This window comes from Protopterus annectens, chromosome 2.part0, assembly GCF_019279795.1.
Source record: "Protopterus annectens isolate FY-2018-M chromosome 2.part0, PAN1.0, whole genome shotgun sequence".
NCBI lineage: Eukaryota > Metazoa > Chordata > Ceratodontiformes > Protopteridae > Protopterus > Protopterus annectens.
Genome location: NC_056728.1, coordinates 709,584,073 through 709,603,670, shown reverse-complemented (window position 1 = coordinate 709,603,670; position 19,598 = coordinate 709,584,073). Strand labels below are relative to the sequence as shown.

Sequence of the window (19,598 nt, the reverse complement as noted above, 5' to 3'; positions counted from 1 at the left end):
GGTAAGAATAGCGGGCTCCAGGTCCGACTCTAAACCAGTCACAAGTGGTGTCCTGCAAGGCTCGGTCCTGGGACCCATACTGTTCGGCATATACTTCTCAGAAGTACAGGCAAACACAGGAGGACTATGGCTAACCAAGTTTGCCGATGACTGCAAACTGGGAGCCATAATTGACTCTCCTGCTGACATGGACATCCTCCAAAAGGGCCTTACTGAGATGGACACCTTGTGTCAAAGTCATGGCCTCAAGCTAAATGCCAAAAAATGCATAGTCAGCCCGTTTGGGAAAAACAAAACACCCCTGAATTACCACATAGGTGGCAGCTCCCTTAATACAGAAGAGGTAATAAGAGATCTGGGGACCCAGGTAGATAGTAATCTTTCCTTTGACAATCATATTGCCAAAGTAGTTAGGAAATCCTTCTATGTGGCCCATCTAATTACTAAATGGTTCGCATCTAGAAATAAAGAGGTTATAGTGCCCCTCTACTCGTCACTCATTAGACCCATCATAGAGTACAATGCCCCATTTGGGATGTACCTCACAAGACACTTCCAACAGCTGGAAAGACCACAAAAGTACCTCACCAAGAGGATTAATGGCCACAAACATATGTCTTATGCAGCCTGACTGAAAAAACTCCGGCTGTACTCAGTGGCATATCGCTTACTCAGAGATGATCTCTGCCTGACTTACAAAGCCATGTCCAACTCAGAATTGATGGACATGCTCCACCTAAAGAAATCCAAGTCGCTGCAAGCCACGCGCTCTAGTGAGCTAAACCTTGCCACAACAATAAATAGAACATGCTGGAGGGATAGATTCCTGTCACAGAGACTCCCCATGGTTTGGAACAAAATTCCAAATTACATCAGGCAGAGCCCCTCACTAACGCTCTTTAAGAGAAACCTTGATGAGTGGATGGGTAACAGAAAATACACCCCTGGGATCACTTCATTGGCTCTGCTTGATTAATTAACTGATCCTCTGTCAGTGGGGCGGTGAAAGCCGACACACTGTGACTAGGCTTATAAATGCCCTCGGGCAGACAGCCTAGTACCTACCTATGAACCTATTATTTAAAATGCATTTCTGTTCGGTCGCTGCATTATAGTAGGTTATCTGTGTGTCTTCTTTTTTTACAACTGAGCATCAACAGTGAAATATAAATCATGCTTCCTTACTGCCCTTCATTTTCAGGGACTTTCCCGTTTGCCTTAAATATAGTAAAATTACTCATTTAGCAGCTAATAATTTGAGGCTTAATTTTAACTGTAGCTGAGACATACTGACTTTGTAGTGGGATTATGATATTTGGGTATAATATTTGGATTGCATGATATTGTCAGAGAGACTACTTTTGTCTGACTTTGGAAGTGGTGTAACACCAAGTACGTGCTCGTGCTGTTCTGGTAAAAAAACTGGGCAAGTATGGAGCAAGTGTAGTCTCATCGCTCGCCATTTTGTTGCACTGACACAAACCACCTGATACGTGTTTAGGTGTTCAAAGCATTAGGATATACTGCTATACTTCAGTAATATTTAAAGTTTTAGTTAAAGGCTGTGTCTAGTTTGTCTTGCTAATCTCTTCATTTCCTTATATTCTCTCTAGTATTCTGTACTTTCATTCTGTGCTAAAACTCATACAATGCTTCACTGATGGCTGACTGTTAAGAAAAGACTGTAATGCATTTTAAAGGCAAACTTTTAACAAGATGTTTTGTCTCCGATGGGCTTAACTTTGCAACCAGTTGTTTAAGGTTCCCTGTTTTCAAAGTGTTAGCATCAAAATAGGGAAACTTAAATAATCAGGAATGAAATGATGCTTTGAGAATTTACAGAAGTAACACTACTTTGCTATAATTTCCTGTTCAAAATTACTTTAATAATTTAATTACTAGAACTTGGGCTGTAATATGGGGTACAGTTTCAGCATGTGCTGTGTAAAATAATATTTTTTATCTCATGTGTAACTGTATGTTAGTATATGGGCGGCGCAGTGGTGCAGCGGTTAATGCTGTCACCTCACAGAAAGAGGTTCTCCGGTTCGATTCTCGGCTGGGGTAACTACTGTGTGGAATTTGCATGTTCTCCCTGCATTCGCGTGGGTTTCCTCCGGGTACTCCAGTTTCCTCCCACATTCTAAAGACATGCTTCTAGAGCATTTCTCCCCGGGCCTCTGCTGAAAACAGGATCTGTGGAACCTAGTCGGACTTTACCGGTCAACAAATGTTAAATAAATAAATAAATAAATAAATAAATTAAATAATGCATATTTCAGCACTGGCATGTTTAACAAGTGAGATACTTATCAGTTTTAAGTAAGTTTCTTAACAATAGATCTTCTAGTGTAAATATTTTTGACGTGCATACATTATATATGTATGTATGTGTATATGTAAAATGTGCACGCTGCATGTGTGTGTGTTTGTTCATCGAGTCTACTACAAGTGTCTGTGTGCTGTTTGCTCGGAACAAACTGGTTCACTGTCACTTGTTCACAAAGGCAAGTGCACCAAGTCCCATTATCTTGATCTCCCATATGTACGTAGCTCTTCCAGCACCCTATCCTACAAGACTGTATAGCCATACCAGGACCTTAACACTAACCTTAAAACACTGTTCTTGCTCCCTAACCCTAAGACTCCCTTCCCACTCCAAAAACCTAAAATCACCTCCTCCTGCTCCCTAAATCTAAAATTCCTCCTTTTGCTCCCTAAATTGTAACCCTTCCTTCCTGACCGTTGCCTTAATCTACACTCCCACCCTTTCCTACTTCGTCACCACAGCTACCTCAATTACCTCGCTCAGATTTGAATAATGTCCTGAGGTAAGCTGCAGCAGTTGCTTGCCTGAGCTCATATTTGAGTTTGAGCATGAAGTGAGCAAAAGTCTTACCAAGCTACAAGCCATTTGAGTCCTTGGCTAGGAGACAGTAATCTTCGAGCCCTTGGGTCTTGAGCTCTTGTAGAACATGCATGTGTGTGTATGTATGCGTGTGTGTGTGTGTGTGTGTGTGTGTGTGTGTGTGTGTGTGTGTGTGTGTGTAAATATATATATGTATATATATATACATATGTATATACACATATGTGTGTATGGAGTATGTGTGTGTGTGTGTGTGTGTGTATGTGTATATATATATATATATATATATATATATTTATATATGTATATATATATATATATATTTATATATGTATATATATGTACACATATACACATACACAAAAAGACTCTGGAGGCAGGACATGGATTAAAACACAAAACCCATGTTTTTTTGTAGCAATTTGTAAACCAAAGAATCAACCCTCTTGGATTTGTAGCTTAAAAACAAACAAACAAAAATTACCTTTATTACACACACCACCTCCAGAAGCAGTCTTGTCTTTTAGAACACTGAAACTCCAGGACCGGAGGGCTTTCCAAAGTATAACTCTTAACTAACTCTGATTTTGCATCATATTTTTGCCCTATCCCTCATAAAAATTTAGATTTTCTGGTAAATTATTGAGGATTACAGTCATATAAATGGATAATATAGCTTTCATTCTATCAATAATACCAGACATTACAGTTTCATACTTTGTATTGTTCAGAAAATATACTTTGATGGAAAACTTGTTGTTCTATTAACTTTTAAGTGAAATAAAGTAAGAGTTAAAATTTGTCCCTGATTTTGGGTCTTTACTCCCCAATTATTTTTGTCTATGTACAGGTTTCTTGAACAAAGTAGTAGAGAGATATGTTACCAGACCAACAAGTTATCAACTTTTCACCCTCTTACTCTATACTTTCTTTTATATGAACCATGTGGAGCAACATACGCCCTTCCTTAGATCACTATTGCAGTATTCCAAATTGTTGGGTTATATAGACAAATAACCTGGATGTTTGGCTAGTATACCTAAGCCAAAACCTTCCATAGAGCCATACATTTGGCGTATGACCTAGGTCCACTGGCGTATGGTTACATAAGAGGATGTGTGACTGCAAACCCTCAGACTATCTCACAGCCAGTCCAACTCGGGTCTCACACCTGCTGAACTGTTCTGCGTGTAGCCATTGGTACCGCTGGCCTTCATAAGTGGCCTTTTGGGGAACCTTCCATTATTTTTCTCAATTATATTGCTGTTTGCTCTATTAGATGTCAGTTAGGCAGGGAAAGTGCAATTGCAGTAGAGACATTCCCTACAAGAATCTCCTCTCCCAATGCCTTTTCTTTTTAGGCACAGGGCAGAACTACAGACATTGTACAATCTGTCAGTCCTCTGTTAAAAAGACCCTAAGAACTCAATTTTTGTCTCTTAATTCTTAGTTGGAAACTCAGCATCTTAAGCACCTTCCCCAAGGAAAGATGGTGGACCCTCTACCTCTGACATCCTGCCCATTCAAAAGAAAATGTTTTAAGAGGCATAGACCTGATACCATGACTGCCCAGGTGGACTTGACGTAACTGCAAAGGTCTCAGAAACCATAGTACACTTGATACCTGCTCATACTCCTGGTACCCCTCCAGAGGTTGATATGGCATCTGATGTTCACACATCTAAAATTATTGAAGCTACCAATAATGGTGAAAAGGAGGAGGACTCAAAGGCTTACTGCAGACCCTCATTAGAGATTGTTCATCAAGGTTTGTCAGAAGTCAGAACCTTTGTGGTTAGTCAATGCAAATGTTGCTTCTAGAAAAAAGAAATAAACTAAAAACATTCCTTCCCCCAAATGTCCAGAGAGAAAGAGTGGATTGATTTCTTTACAGGGCTTATTTAAGGCCATAGTGGCACTCAGGCCTCCATTCTTTGCAGGTCCTGCCACTACTATGGTTTCTCCTTCCCTCCACAAAACAGATAGACACTTCTTCTGAAGTTGAAGAGGACGAATTAGACTCTGATGAGCACTCTTTGCCCAATTGATTCCAAATCCATTCACCAGGCCAAGTGGCCTCAGATGATGAAGATTCCCTTTCTCCTGACTCCCCTGTGGAAGAATCTTCTTTTGGGGAAACCATTGTTAGTATGGTGAAGCATTTTAAATGGGAATCTAAACAGATTTCTGATGTTAAGAGATACCATAACCTCCTGGAAGTAGGCACCCCTGCTCCTGTACCTCTTGTTCTAGAGGTTTTCCTGCGTTCTTTTGCATCCACTTCTACTGATGCTGACTCCCGTCCATCAGCAGCTAAAAGGCCTGACAGGTTTTACAGTGTAACCGAGGACTTGAAATTTCTATACAAAAACCCTGTGGCAGACCCTCCTGTGTTTCCATGTCTACAGAAAAACCCTCTTAAGTTATTCCCTGCTGCCCGTACTCTTCCTGCAGATAAAGGCAGCATGGCACTAGACAAGTTGGGGAAAAAGGTATATACATCTTCTCTGGCATTTAAAGCTCTAAATTATCAGACTCAAATGACTAAATACTGATTGTCTATTCTCAGCCATTTAAATAAAACTTTGTCTTCCTCTTAGTATCCTAACAGTAAGCAACAGGCTTCATCTTTGGTGGCTCAGGCTCTAAAAGTAGCTAGGCACAGCATTAAATGCAGCTATGATGCAGCAGAGACTTCTTTCAGGGCAGCTGCTACAGGATGTTCTTCGTGTTTCACTGTTGCAGTCATTACATTTGGGTAATCCTGCTGGCAGGTTGCCCTCAGTCGGCCTGAATTCCAAAGTCTTGGGTCCTGTGTTGGCTGCTATCGCCCCTTCCCTGACGTCAGGGGTATAAAAGAAGCAGCCGATGCCATTTTCTTCAGTCTTTCTTGCCGCACGGTGCCCCAAGCAGAAGCAGTTCGCAAGTGCTGGTCGGCCGACTCCTGAGATTTTCGTGTTCGAGTTTCAGACCCAGTGTCTTCAATAAAGCTAAGCACCCCGTTGGGGAAACTTTTTTCTTGCTCCAGACCGATGTCAGAAGAAGTTAATAATTGTATTTCTTGTGGAAAGTAAATACCTCTTAAGGACTTTCATTCTTACTGTATTCCTTGCCTAGGCCCTGATCACAACGTTTCTGGTTGTCGGTTTTGTGCTAGATTTAACCAACGCACTATTAAGCATCGGTATGACTAGGCCTTAAACTATTTTGGACGCCAGTTTAATTATCCAGAAATGTCGTCGGATAGCCATCCAACTACCAGAGTTCACAAAAAAATGCAAAGAAAGGGAGAGAGATAAACAACCGACGTCCAAAACTGACGACGAAGCCCAGTCGCCGGTTCGCCGGTTCTCAGTGAGGCGCTTTTGCAGCCCGTGACGCCCACTACTTTAGAGTTGCAGGCAGCTACCAACTCCCACGTGGAGTCAGCTATGCTGCTGGAAATTCAAGGTATTGGAGCCTCGGACACTATCCCCTCAGATGTGTCTGGAGCCGCTGAGCAGGCACCGGCTTCTGATGGTGTATTCAGACCTAAACATCTTTACATTAAACTGACTTCAGCTTCAAAGGCAAAGACTAAAGCACCTTCTAAAGCAAAGAAACAAACTCAAGAGCTACGTGGACAGGCCTCCATGCCCAAAAAACAGATGCGCAAAATGGCCGAAGACTTGATTACCTTGCTCAGGGGTTCCCATCCCCCTCCTGATAAGAGGCCTAGGCAAGAGACTGACTATGAATCTTCAGATCAGGTTTCTATTTCTTCTGATTCCTCTTCTGATCAGGAATATTCTCTTCCCCCCTATGAGAATTCTGATGCTGAAGAATCAATACCTTCAGCTTCTCCTCCAGAGGGCTATTCTTTTGGGGAAACCTTGCATACCATGAGGGAGCATTTCCACTGGGAGAGCCAAGATTTTTCAGAATCTAAAAAGAGGCTCAGGGATTTCCTTTTACTTCCTCAACACAGGCCTCTAGCCATTCCACCTGTGTTAGACATTGTAGATGATGTGTTTTCGGAGTCTAGTCTGACCCCTGACTCCTTACCTCCAGCTCCTGTTAAGCCTGACAGATCTTACAGGGTTCCTGAATCTCATAAATTCCTTTTTAAAAACCCTGCAGCAGACCCAGAAACTATTTCACAGGGTCCCAAAGGAGTTAAGGCTTCCGCTGCAAAAAACCCTACCCCCTCTTACAGGGATTCTAGAGCACTGGATAGATGGGGAAAAAAAGGTTTACACATCTGCTACCTTGGCTATAAGGGCCTTAAACTGTCAGTTTCATATGCTCAAATATCAGCAACATGTCATGGCATTGATTAAACAGGAAATGTTGTTAAACTCTGAATGTGCAGAAAACAAGGAAATGCAGGATTTATTGCATGCAGCTGAACAAGTTGGAAAGCATACTTTGCAATGTGGTTTTGATTCTTTGGAGGCCTCCTGCAGGGCTGCAGTTACGGGTTCTGTAATTAGGAGGCATGCTTGGTTAAAGGAACAAAATTTGCCTGATCATGTCAAAGTAAAATTATTAGATGCACCTTTACAGCATGATATTTTGTTTGGTGTTAAGGCAGAAGAGGTGTTAAAGAAAATGGAGGATAAAGCTAAATCTATCCACCCCCCCTCCTCTGCCCAACTGCTTGTGCCCCAGGAGGAAAACTTGCCCTTCATGCAAAAGCTGGATTCCCATCACCAAAGACCGATGGGTCCTCAACACTGTATCCCAGGGGTACAAATTTTACTTCCACTCACTGCCAATCCCAAAAGGGTTCCCAGACCTCCCTTTAAACCAGTGTGCAGAGGCTCAAAACCAAGTCCAATCCCTGCTCTCTATAAGGGCAATTCAACCTGTTCCTGCGGAACTAATAGGTCAAGGATTCTATTCCAGACTTTTCCTGGTACCCAGAAAAGAGGGCACTTGGTGCCCAATCCTAGATCTTTCAATTCTCAACACCCTCCTGGTGGTATAAAAATTCAAAATGCTCACCCTGCAGCAGCTTCTACCTATGCTAGCCAAAGATGCCCGATTAGTCACCATAGACTTAAAAGAAGCCTATCTGCACATCCCTATAAGGGAGTCATGCAGAAAATATCTACGCTTCAGGGCAGGATCTATGCATTATCAGTTCTCTGCACTTCCCTTTGGCTTATCCACTGCTCCCAGAGTATTCACAAAATGCCTGGCTTCAGTCATTGCTTACTGCAGACAAAGAAATGTTCAAATTTAGCCATACTCGAACGACTGCCTGATTCAGGCAGACAGTCAGGAAATGCTGTTGCAGTACCTGGCATTCGCAAAAAACCTTATAACCTCCCTGGGGTACACCATCAATGAAAAGAAATCAAAACTAGTCCCCAGTCAAAAGATTGTATTCCTGGGAGCAAGCTTGGACCCAGCATTCCAGATGGCATTCCTCACTCCAGAAAAACAAGCCTGTCTGACAGGCTATTTTACTCAAATGGCCACCAGAACCCAGCTATCTGCAAGGAAAATCCTGCAGGCCGTAGGGTTCATGGCCTCATGCATCCTACTAATTCCATATGCCAGACTGCATATGAGGAAACTTCAATGGTACTTAAAAAGTCTTTGGTGCCAACATTCTCAGGATCTGGAAACTGTCATTCCCATAATACCCTGTCTAAGGACAGAGTTTCTTTGGTGGGCAGCAGCATGCAACCACAACAAAGGACTGCCCTTCACCCAACCCCACGCTGCCCAGACCCTAACCACCGATTCATCAGACTATGCCTGGGGGGCACACATGGACAGCAAGTGCATTCAGGGCCACTGGAGCCCAAGTCAAATGCATCTGCACATCAACCAGAAAGAGAAGCTAGCTGTGTAGCATGCTCTGACAGCTTTCAGATCCCTACTCTCACCAGGACACCTGCTAATAAAAACAGACAACACCACAGTTATGTGGTACATCAACAAGCAGGGGGGAACCCACTCTTACCCACTCTGCAGGCTAGCCATGGCCCTGTGGAACACAGCCTTGGACATGCAGGTCCATCTGCAAGCTCAATTCCTGCCAGGCAAACAAAACTCACTGGCAGACAATTTAAGCAGAAATCTCCTAGACCCACACAAGTGGCAACTAGAGCCCAGCACCTTCAACCTTCTGATTCAGAAATGGGGGACCCCAGAGGTGGATCTCTTTGCCTCCCCCTGCAATCACCAGTTCAGTGGATTCTGCACCAGGACACCTCACAGCAGGGCCTGGAAAGTGGATGCCTTATCCTTCCAGTGGGTAAATCTCTCAATCTATGCCTTTCCCCCTCTGCCCCTCCTCTCAAGAGTATTGCTCAAGATAAGACAGGACAGACCAAGGACAATTCTGATTGCCCCAGACTGGCCATGCCAACACTGGTACCCACTCCTGCGAAGCCTGTTACCGGTGCCACCCTGGCACCTACACCAGATCCCAACCCTGCTCTCTCAACAGGGGGGACAGATCTTGCATCCACAACTGCAAACCCTAAATCTTGCTGCCTGGCTTATTCCTTGAATTCTCCACCAGTAACCAGCCTAAGCAAGCAGGTGCTAGACTTCGTCCTTGAAGCCAGAAGACCCAGTACAAGGACATCCTATGCTGATAAGAGGAAAAGGTACTGCTCCTGGATTCAATCTAAAGGAGAGGACAAGCCTCTGCCCTTCCTGCCTCTAATCCTGGATTACTTAGCAGATCTATTCCACAGAGGCCTATCCTTCTCCTCCATTAAGATCCATGCCTCTGCCATTTCAACTCATTACAACACTGAGCCACCTCTCCTCTCTCACCCTCTTATCAAACAGTTCCTGAGAAGGGCAAACAACTTAAGGCCACCACGGAGAGCACCCACCCCTGCTTGGGACCTTAACTTTGTACTGGAAAAGATCACGCTACCCCCCCCTTTGAGCCTGCAATGTCAGCAGAGTTAAAATTCCTCTCTTGGAAAACAGTCTTGCCTCTGCCATCACTTCAGCTAGAAGAGTGTCTGAACTACAAGCACTTATGGCTGTGGAACCCTTCATTATTTTACATGACAGGGTTTCCCTCAGGACTAATCCTTCCTTTATGCCTAAAGTGGTGTCCAGTGTGGCTCTCAACCAATCTATCCATTTTCATACCTTCTTCCCTAATCCACAAAATAAAGGGGAAAGGATCCTGCACTCCTTGGATGAGCACAGACAGCTCAGATTCTACCTTGATAGGGCTAAGCCCTTCAGAAAATCTGACCAATTACTAGTCAGCTTTGCAACAGGGTCAGAGGGCAAGGCCATTTCAAAGCAAACAGTTTCCAAATGGATAGCACATTGCATCCATTTCTGCTACAAGCACCATGGGAAACCAACCCCTCAGGGGGTCAGAACACATTCCACTAGGGCAACTTCTACCTCTACAGCATTCCTCAGGGGAGTCCCTACCAGGGACATTATGGAAGCTGCTACATGAAGTTCTGTACACACCTTCACCATTCATTACCAGCTGCCTATCTTTTCCAAATCCAGGGCAGGTTTTGCAACAGCAGTCCTGCAAGTCATTCTAGCCAGCCCTAACTCTTCTTGACTGGCTCCACCCTTCTTCAGCTTTAGGAATCTACCCAAGTGTGATGACTGCAACAGTGAAACACAAAGAACATAGTACAGTTGTGTACACTTACCATAAATGTAGATGTTTGAGTGTATTCACTGCTGCAGTCCTGGTTTCCCTCCATCCAGCCCCCTGGTTCTCTCTCTCTAAACTCTCTATGCCTTTTACTACCCCCCTTTTCAGGGGTATTGGTATTTACTTTTTACTGGTGGTGTTTTCCCCCACCATAACTTAACTCCCTATGGGGGCCTCCTGACATTTGGGGCAAGAAAAACTGATGTAATGGCATTGGCTGCCTGTTTTTATACCCTTGACGACCTGACGTCAGTCCTGGAATGACAGCATCCGATGCAGAAATACTAAGTCTCTGGTATTCGGGCCGACTGAGGGCTACCTGCAGGCAGATAACCCAAGTGTGATAACTGCAACAGTGAATACACTCGAACATCTACATTTATGGTAAGTGTACACAACTGTACTTTCCTTCGTTTTGCTACCATCCACCCACACACCACAAAATCTGATACAGTTTCTCTAGCTCATCATTCAAACCTCAGTAGAACAAAACAGAATAAAACTGGTGCCTCTACAATATGTGGGAAAAGGGTTCAATTCCCAACTATTTCTTATCCCAAGACAAGAAAGAGACTGCAGACCATTTTTGGATCTTTTCACCCTCAACACCTCTTTCCTTGTGCCATCTTTCAAGATGCCCTCCCTGTAAACTCTGCTTCCATTTATCCTTCCTCAGGCCTTCCTGATTTCATTTGACCTAAAGGCTGCCTATCTCCACATTCCCATTCACCCTGTCAACAGGACATTTCTGAGGTTTTCCACTGGCTCTTCATACTTGCAGTTCTCTGTTTTGCCTTTTGGGCTCTCCACATCCCAGAGAGTATTCACAAAGTGCCTTGTCTCAGTAATAGCTTACTACAGGACTCACAGAATCCAGATATTCCCTTATTTGGATAACCTGTTAATATATAATCCTTCTCAGCAGGTACTCTTGACTCATCTTATGTCTGCCATGGCCCTTCTTGAGGCCCTAGGTTTCACAATCAGTCTGAAAAAGTCAGCAATGAGACCAACCGAAAACCTAGTTTTCTTGAGGTGCATACTAGACACCTGACTCATGCACGCCTTCCTGCCGCCAGACAAGGTGCAAAGCCTAACCAGTTAATTCCACTCGCTTCTTCCTCTGCAGTCCTGCACTACAAGAAAGATCCACGGAACACTGAGATTCATGGCAGCAACCATTTCCATGGTCCCCTTTGCTAAACTGCATACAAGGAAGATCCACTGGTACCAGAAATCTACCTGGTCCCAACTTTCTCATCCCCTGGACACACAGGTTCCTTTACATCCATGCTTAAAGAAGGAAATAATGTGGTGGGTATCGCAGATGAAGCTAAATCCAGGTCTTTCCCTCAAACTGCAGATACCACAACAGGAGCTGTACATAGACACATCAAATGATTTATGGGGAGCATGGACAGGTTACCTTAACATTCAGGGCAATGGCCTACAAACCAAAAAGATCAGAGCACATCAGTTTAAAGGAGATGAGGGCACTAATTCATGCCCTGCAGAGGGGGGGGGGGCACCTCTCCCTCCAAGTGGTTTACATTCTCAAACAGAAGAATACCCTGGCAGACTTTCTAAGCAAATCAAGGGAGGATCCCGACAAATGGATGCTGAACAGAGAAATCTTCCTTGCCATAGTCCACAAATGGGGACTGCCACAGATAGATGTTTCTGCCTCCACCAACAGCAAACATCTTCCACTCATTTGCACCAGGACCCACTGTCCTCAAACTTGGAAAATGAATGTAATGTCCTTCCATTGGAAAGGGAGGCTCAATCACCAGAGGCTTTCTTCTGCAATGGACATCCTTGCCGAGCAGAAGGGCTCACTACTTCATCCCAACCTGTCATCCCTTAGCCTGACACTGTGACTGACAAGATTCCCCCTTTCTTGGGACCTCAACTTTGTGCTGGAAACATTCACTGTCCCTCTTACTGAACCAGCAGCATCCACCGCTGTCCAATTCTGCACTTGGAAAACTATTCTTCTGATAGCTGTTATCACTGTTAGATGAATCTCTGAACTACAAGCCTTTAATGCAATCCCTCCCTTCTTTATTTTCATAAGGACAGAGTGTCTTAAAGGGCTATCCCACCTTCATGCCATAACTAGTAAATGAACTGTTTCTCAGTTAAGCAATTCGTCTTCTCACTTTTTTCCCTAATCCACAAAATAAGGGAGGAAAAAAATCTACAGTGTTTGGATGTGCATAGAGTTCTCAGATTCTACCTAGATAAGGCTAAGGATATTCACAAATATGACCATTTGTTTATCTTCCAAGTTAGGAAACCCGATTTCAAAAGAGAATATTGCCATCTGGATTTCTAAATCCAATCTGCATTGCAAATCCTTACAATCTCCATCTAAGAATCATTCCACAAGAGCAGTGGCCTCATCTGGAGTCTTTTATAGGAGTACTGACTCTAGAACAGTTGTAGAAGCAGCTACTTGGTATTTGATGCATACCTTCACCAAACATTACAGAGTGGATGCATTTTCTAGATCCAGAGCAGCCGTCACCAGATCCATCCCCTCTGGATTACTAGACAATTCTTCTGTCTGTCTCCCATCTATCCCTAACACATCTTCAGCTTTGGTAGTACTGCAACAGTGATCTAAGGATGGGTAGTATAGTACAGTTGTCTAAGAACTTACCATAACAGTAGGTGTCCTATTGATCACTGTTGCAGTATTTCTTCCATGTCTACCTTTCCCCTTTTCTGATTCTTCTCCCATTTTCTTCATAGACTGAGGGGTATCACTGTCTTTCTGCCTCTCTTGTCTTAGCTGACTAGCTTTCTTTGTTTCTGATATGTTTCTTCAGTCTTACTGGCTTGGAGATAGTCTGAGGATTTACACTCATACTTCCACTTATGTACCCATACGCCCATAGGTATACGTCAGAAGTATGGCTCATGGAAGGTTTCTGACTTTGGTACCCTGGGCCAGGCGTCCATGTTATTTGGTGAAGTAGCTCAACAGTTTAGAATGCTATAAACAATGATTAGTAGGACATCTACTGTTATGGTAAATTGTTACATAACTGAACGTAACAAATTTAACCCTCCAAGCTACTTCCTTTACACTACAGTAATTGGCAGTTAAGACTTTTTATTTAGCCAATTGCTGTGACAGCATTCCCGCATTGCATACTGCAGCATACATTCTGACTACCACTTAAAGGCAATACACATTTTCCACAGCCAGCTTGCTACAGCCGCCCCCTCCCAACCCCAAACAGTTCCAGGGTTTAGAATCATAATTATGGGTCGTATGCTCTAGACTGGCACAGGAGGTGGAGGAGGGTAGAGTTCTTTGCAGCACAAAAATATAGACATAGAGTGCCATGTAACAGTCTGTAACAGGCAGTGTACGGAGATAGAGATTTGAGTTTGTCTTTGTAGTTTTTGGACCTTTAGGTAAGAAATTTATTTATTTTGTTTGTTTGTTTGCTTGGTCTAGAACCTGTTGCTTTTTTTAAGGTTGTGTGATGCGTTTGTATAGGTACATGTCAAAAGAGGCATTTTGTCCTCTATATGATCTGATGAGGGCTGTGAATAGAGGAATGATAACTTCTTTAGACCTAGTTGAGATGCCTTTGGATATTAGTTAAGCCAGACATAAACATTTCCTCACCACTGTTGGTACATGGTAGTAGTTGATGATGAGTTGTCTGAAGAAGTATTACCAACATTTCTGATGACTCAATCAGTATAGAAAGGCGTGCCATCTACACTATAGCTAGCAGAAAAGTTACATTTTGCAGTGTCACAATACTGCACATTTTGCATTTAATTTGAGGCCATAATTTTTTACACCAGTGATTCGCATGTCTAGTCCTTGCCATGACATTGCAGTATCAGAAGCTGAGTGAATTATAACCTTCAGCGTATGTTTATCAGCAAGCTTAATTACATCTAAGTTTGTAGTTTGAAGAGTGGAGATCACATACTGAACAGGTGGGTTCCCAGCAAGGAGCCCTGAGGCATACCACTAGTCACCTTTTTGCTTTCTAAGGTAACTCCTCGTACTTTAACTATGTGTGTTCTATCAGACAGCCAGTTTGCTGTCCACAGCACAACATAAGGCTCAGTGTCTAGGACTTTGAGATTATTTACAGTACCTTCATGGAAGACAGTCAAAGGCTTTGTCCAGAACTTGGTGCATTGTGTAGACTTCAGTCTTATTCCAGAGCTTCTGTGACCTTTTCTAAGACGTTAACTAGGTTTAGTGGAAAAGACCTACCCTTGACAAAGCCAAATTGATAGGAGTCCAGGGCAGTAAAGTTTTTAATGTCATTTTTTAAAAACTCTGATATGATGTGTTCTATGATACTACATTAGGCTTATTACTCTAATGGGTTTGTCGTTTTTGTGGTCTGAGGTAGGGCCACCCTTGTATAGCACCATCAAAGCAGCCATTCTGCAAGCTTCAGGAATGTAACCTGTGGAGAGGTTTAAGTTAAAAAGATTTAGGAGTTGCTCATACAAAAAATGTTTGGCACTGTTTATTAGGCAACCAGGTACATGCAGACAGCATAAGTGGAAGGGTGGTCAGGACTCATGGATCTGCTATTTTTAGCCTTGGAGAGGCAGTTAAAACTTGCTCCATGCTGACTGTAGGATAGAGCAGGATCTTCTGGGGAACTTTAGTAACTATAGCTGATGTGTATTAGCAATATCCTTAGGGTCAGAGTTCAGAGTAGGTAATGTCATTATGAATTATGTCAGAGCATTATTCAGTGTTGTCTTTTAGTTTTCCAGTACAGTTAATGAAGAATTTAGTTTCAGTTGCTGTTTTCATTTCATGTTTAGCTATAGCTTTCCCGATGGTGGTTTTTTTTTCAGTTCTTTTCTGATTCTTTTATTAGAGTATATTATACCGGTAGAGTGCAATTTGTTGTAGACATTTAGTAAATTGTTTCTTTTATTGTAGAATCTATGAATGAATTTAGATCACCAATGTAGTTTATTTTTGAATTTCCATTTGTATGTGTCTCTGTTGGAAACTGCCTGGTGTATGTTCTTTAGTACACACAAATAATATTTTGAGGTATAGGTAGCTGCTGAGGATGTGTAGGACAGGGAAATATTACAACCAAAGTTACTGAGCTCTTCGTAAAGTTTCAGCAGATTTGCCCCTTTAAAGTTCTACAAGTTGTTCACAGCAGTACCATTATTGTTTGAAGTCGCGATAGAGAAGGTCATTGAACTATGATTGGATTTGACCTGGGATGGAGATAGCTTAGAAGTGGTGCAGGAGATGGTGATTTTGGATATGACATGATCTAGAATGGTAAATCGTTTATTAGGCAGGATGACCATTTGTTTTAGGGAGTTAGCATTTATCAGGTCAAAGAATCTTTAGGAATGCCCAACATTAGTAGTGTAATTATTCAGCTTACTAGCTGGATAACTGGAGATCCCCCAACATAATGGTGTTTTTCTTTATGGTAAATTCAGCTAACAAATGTAGACATTTTTCATGGTCAACAGAGGGGAGAGGAGTAGTGAGATTTTATAGCATGCTGTAAAGTGCTGAGGTATGTCACCAGTCACCTTTTTGCTTTCTAAGTGACCTTAATAAGTTCAGTTTGTTGGATGCATAATTAGAGTGTAGTGACACACACACACACACACACACACACACACACACACACACACACACACACACACACACACACACACACACACACACACACACACACACACACACACACACACACACACACACACACACACACACACACACACACACACACACACACACACATTCCTGTAAGCCTGAAAGCATGATTACTGCTAGACTTTTTATGGAGGGAGTGCTACGTCTACATTGAAACAAAGTCTCCATTAGCACAAAGATATGGATGTACTCAAGTTGCAGGGGTGTCTGAAAATCCAGTAACTTATTGTTACAGTTACTGGCATTGAGTACATCAGCCTTAATATGGGCAGGTGTTGGAATTTCTGTGATCTTTTTAGTGATTTTTGTATGTCACATAGAAAGAATTTGCCTAAAAAGACATTGTGAGGCAGCAACGACCTTGACCAGTATGCAGAAACCATGGCATGAAAGGTATAGCCATGCCTTGCAAAATATGTAGGTCTGTCAGACATCTGGTTCCAAGTTGACACATACCAGACCCCTTTGAATGACATTAGCTATTTTTCCGCTTGTTAGAGCAGTTATCCTTTACTTGTATCTTGGCATCATTCTCAGTGAAAGTAGGATTCCAGTCAGAACCAGAATCTTATATGCATTAAACACATACTTTCCAAGATCCAGTATGTCTGATAGTATGCCCATCTGGTATGAGATCTCCAATTCATTCAACTCACGTGGACCACTACCAGGTCATAGTCATGTTTCCTTGGTTTGAGAGACTCAAGAGCTTTCTTAACATCACAGATACTGGTTCCAGAGAGACGGCTGTCACCCTACTCCTTTCCAGCCTAACAAGTGCTGAACCTGCATGACTAATGATCGAGTCACCAGACACTGGGACATTACCATTTCTGTGTTGCAGATTTAGTATTAGTGGAAGGTTTATGTTCTGCAGCCCTGGGATTCCGTGAAATATGTCAGTTAATGCTATATGTGCAGTGAGGTAGCTAGTGTGGTATTTGTTTACATCTGAGCCTTTCTTGTTCTGACTTTTGAAGGCTTGGGGATTGATTTCTTGTTTTCTGGCCAGTTATTGTCATTTATATGTCTGCCATGAGCAAAGTGACATCTACTGTGAGCAAACTGACATCCCAATTCTACTGTTGCATTGTTGATTCACTGCATCTGCTGTATGCAGGCACAACGCTTCAACAACATACCTGTTGTGTGCAGCATGATGTCTACCATCAATTCAGAAATAACACTTCAGTAACATAAATATTATGCACCATCTGAGCCTGTTGAACTCTTGATCTGAACATGCATGTCACTTTAAGCTAAACATCTGACAGCACTATTGGCTGGCATCTATGTCTGATATCAAATTTGCATGACTCGTCTCCTATCATACTAACATTGTACAACCCCTGTATTACTGGGTCAGGTGTTGCAATACCAGTGTTAGTATTTGTTCATCTTATGTGGTATTTACATTTTTCTCTCCTCAGTTTTAGGGGATTAAAACTGCTATACTATCTACACAATTAGTTTTAGTTATCAGCTAAGTTCTGTATGACATATTTGCCATATCTGAACACCACATGTAGCTTGATCAATCAACCTGTCAAACTAGATAGGGACATGGAGTCATGGACATATATGACAAAAAAGTCTCTATATCTGCTACCCTGGCATTCAGGGCCGTAAACTTACAAACACAAATTACTAAGTATTTTTTATCTGTTCTGGGAAACCTCAGACTCTATCTGAGTTTGAGGATTCTGAACATAAATCCCAGGCTGTGTATATACTCAACAATGCTACCCAAGTAGCCAGATACTCCATTAAATCCAGCTGCAGAGGCTTTGTGCAGGGCAGTGGCCACCAATTCAGGCAACTGCAGGTTTGCATAGCTTTACTTTCAGTCCCTTCCTGAAGACATCAAGGTCAAGCTTTTAGATTCCACCCTAAATAGGGGCATCTTGTTTAGTCCTCCAGCTGTTGAACTCTTCAAACCCATGCAGGAAAAAGGCAAAGTCATGCAGAATTTCAAGCAGACTTTTCTTACCTCAGTCCCTAGATATCAAAAGAACTATCCCTCCAACCTACTACCTACCTGGTAGGGAACAAAGGCAACCTCAAAAGGGTAAAAAACAAAGAAAATATGTTAAAGACACAAAGAGGGATTCCAAAACTGGAAAAGTAACAGTTCCAAAAAAAATTAATTGATTATTTTCTGTCTCCTGCATCTCACCTTTGTCCACAGATCCTTCTGTCCCAAAGACTCAGTATGTCTCTGCTGGCATGAGACTGCATTACTCCAGATAAATGCGTTTTGTCCATCATACTGCATAGTTGCCGAATATCTTTGAGAGAGCCTCCCTCTCCAAAGGGCGACTCCCTAAGGACTATAGAACTAGTTCTGCCACATGCCCAGGGAAAGGTTTCTGATCAAGAGTATTCCTGGCTCCTAGTAAAGAAGGAACATGGAGGCCCAAACTGGAGTTGTCAGTACTTAACACCTTTTTGGAAATTCCATACTTGAAGATGTTCTCTTTGTAGTCCTTACTTAACGTAATCCTTCCTCAGGCTTTCCTAGCCACCCTAGACCTCAAGGATACATACTGTACATCCCTGTTCACTCTGCCTGCAGGACATTTCTCAGGTTTTCACTCTCTTCATCACACCGTCAGCTCTCTGCTTTAATCTTTGGACTGTCACAGAGTCTTCACAGTGTGCCTATCAGCAGCTGTCTCTTTTTGCAGAACCCAGGGAATACAAATTTCCCCTGCCTGGATGACCATCTAATTCAGGTCTCATCCTAGGAAACTCTTGTGTTATATCTCAACTTTACCATGTGTCTCATCTGGGAAGACTGGGATTCATTCTTAACTTCAGAAAGTCTTCTATGACACCATCCCAGGATACAGTCTTCCTTGGTTGCAGACTGGATACCTTTTCAAAGACAACCTTTCTTCCTTAGGAAATTTTTTTTTTCTCTCTCACCAGTTACTTCCAGTCCTTGTTCCCTGTATCTCTGACCACAGCAAGAGAGATTCTAAGAGCCCTAGGATATATGGCAGCCACACTTCCAATGGTTCCTTATGCCGAATTACACATGAGGAAGATCCAGTGGTACTTGAAGTCCTTTTGGTCTCAGCATTGCCAACCTCTGAACTTCCAAATTCCTCTCTTGCCTTTCTTAAAGAATGAGCTGAAATTGTGGGCCTCTCAAGTGAAGCTCAATACAGGAATTCCCTTCCTACGATCCACACTCACCCAGGACCTCCACACAGACCCATCCAACCCGGTCTGGGGTGCATGGACAGGCTCCAATACACTTCAGGGACAGTAGTCCCACAGAGAGATCAAGGAGCACATCAGTGTTATAAAAAAGGTGAAAACCTTTCTACAAGCTCAACAGTCTTGTTGTCTCTCACACACCTTCAGAGCACAGGCCCCCC

At 42.7% G+C, this 19,598-nt stretch overlaps 1 protein-coding gene across 1 annotated transcript in view; it reads left to right on the top strand.

Moving 5' to 3' along the window:
- Window positions 1-19,598, top strand: part of LOC122792773 — a 390,852-nt gene that overhangs the window by 154,904 nt on the left and 216,350 nt on the right. The window lies entirely within an intron of this gene.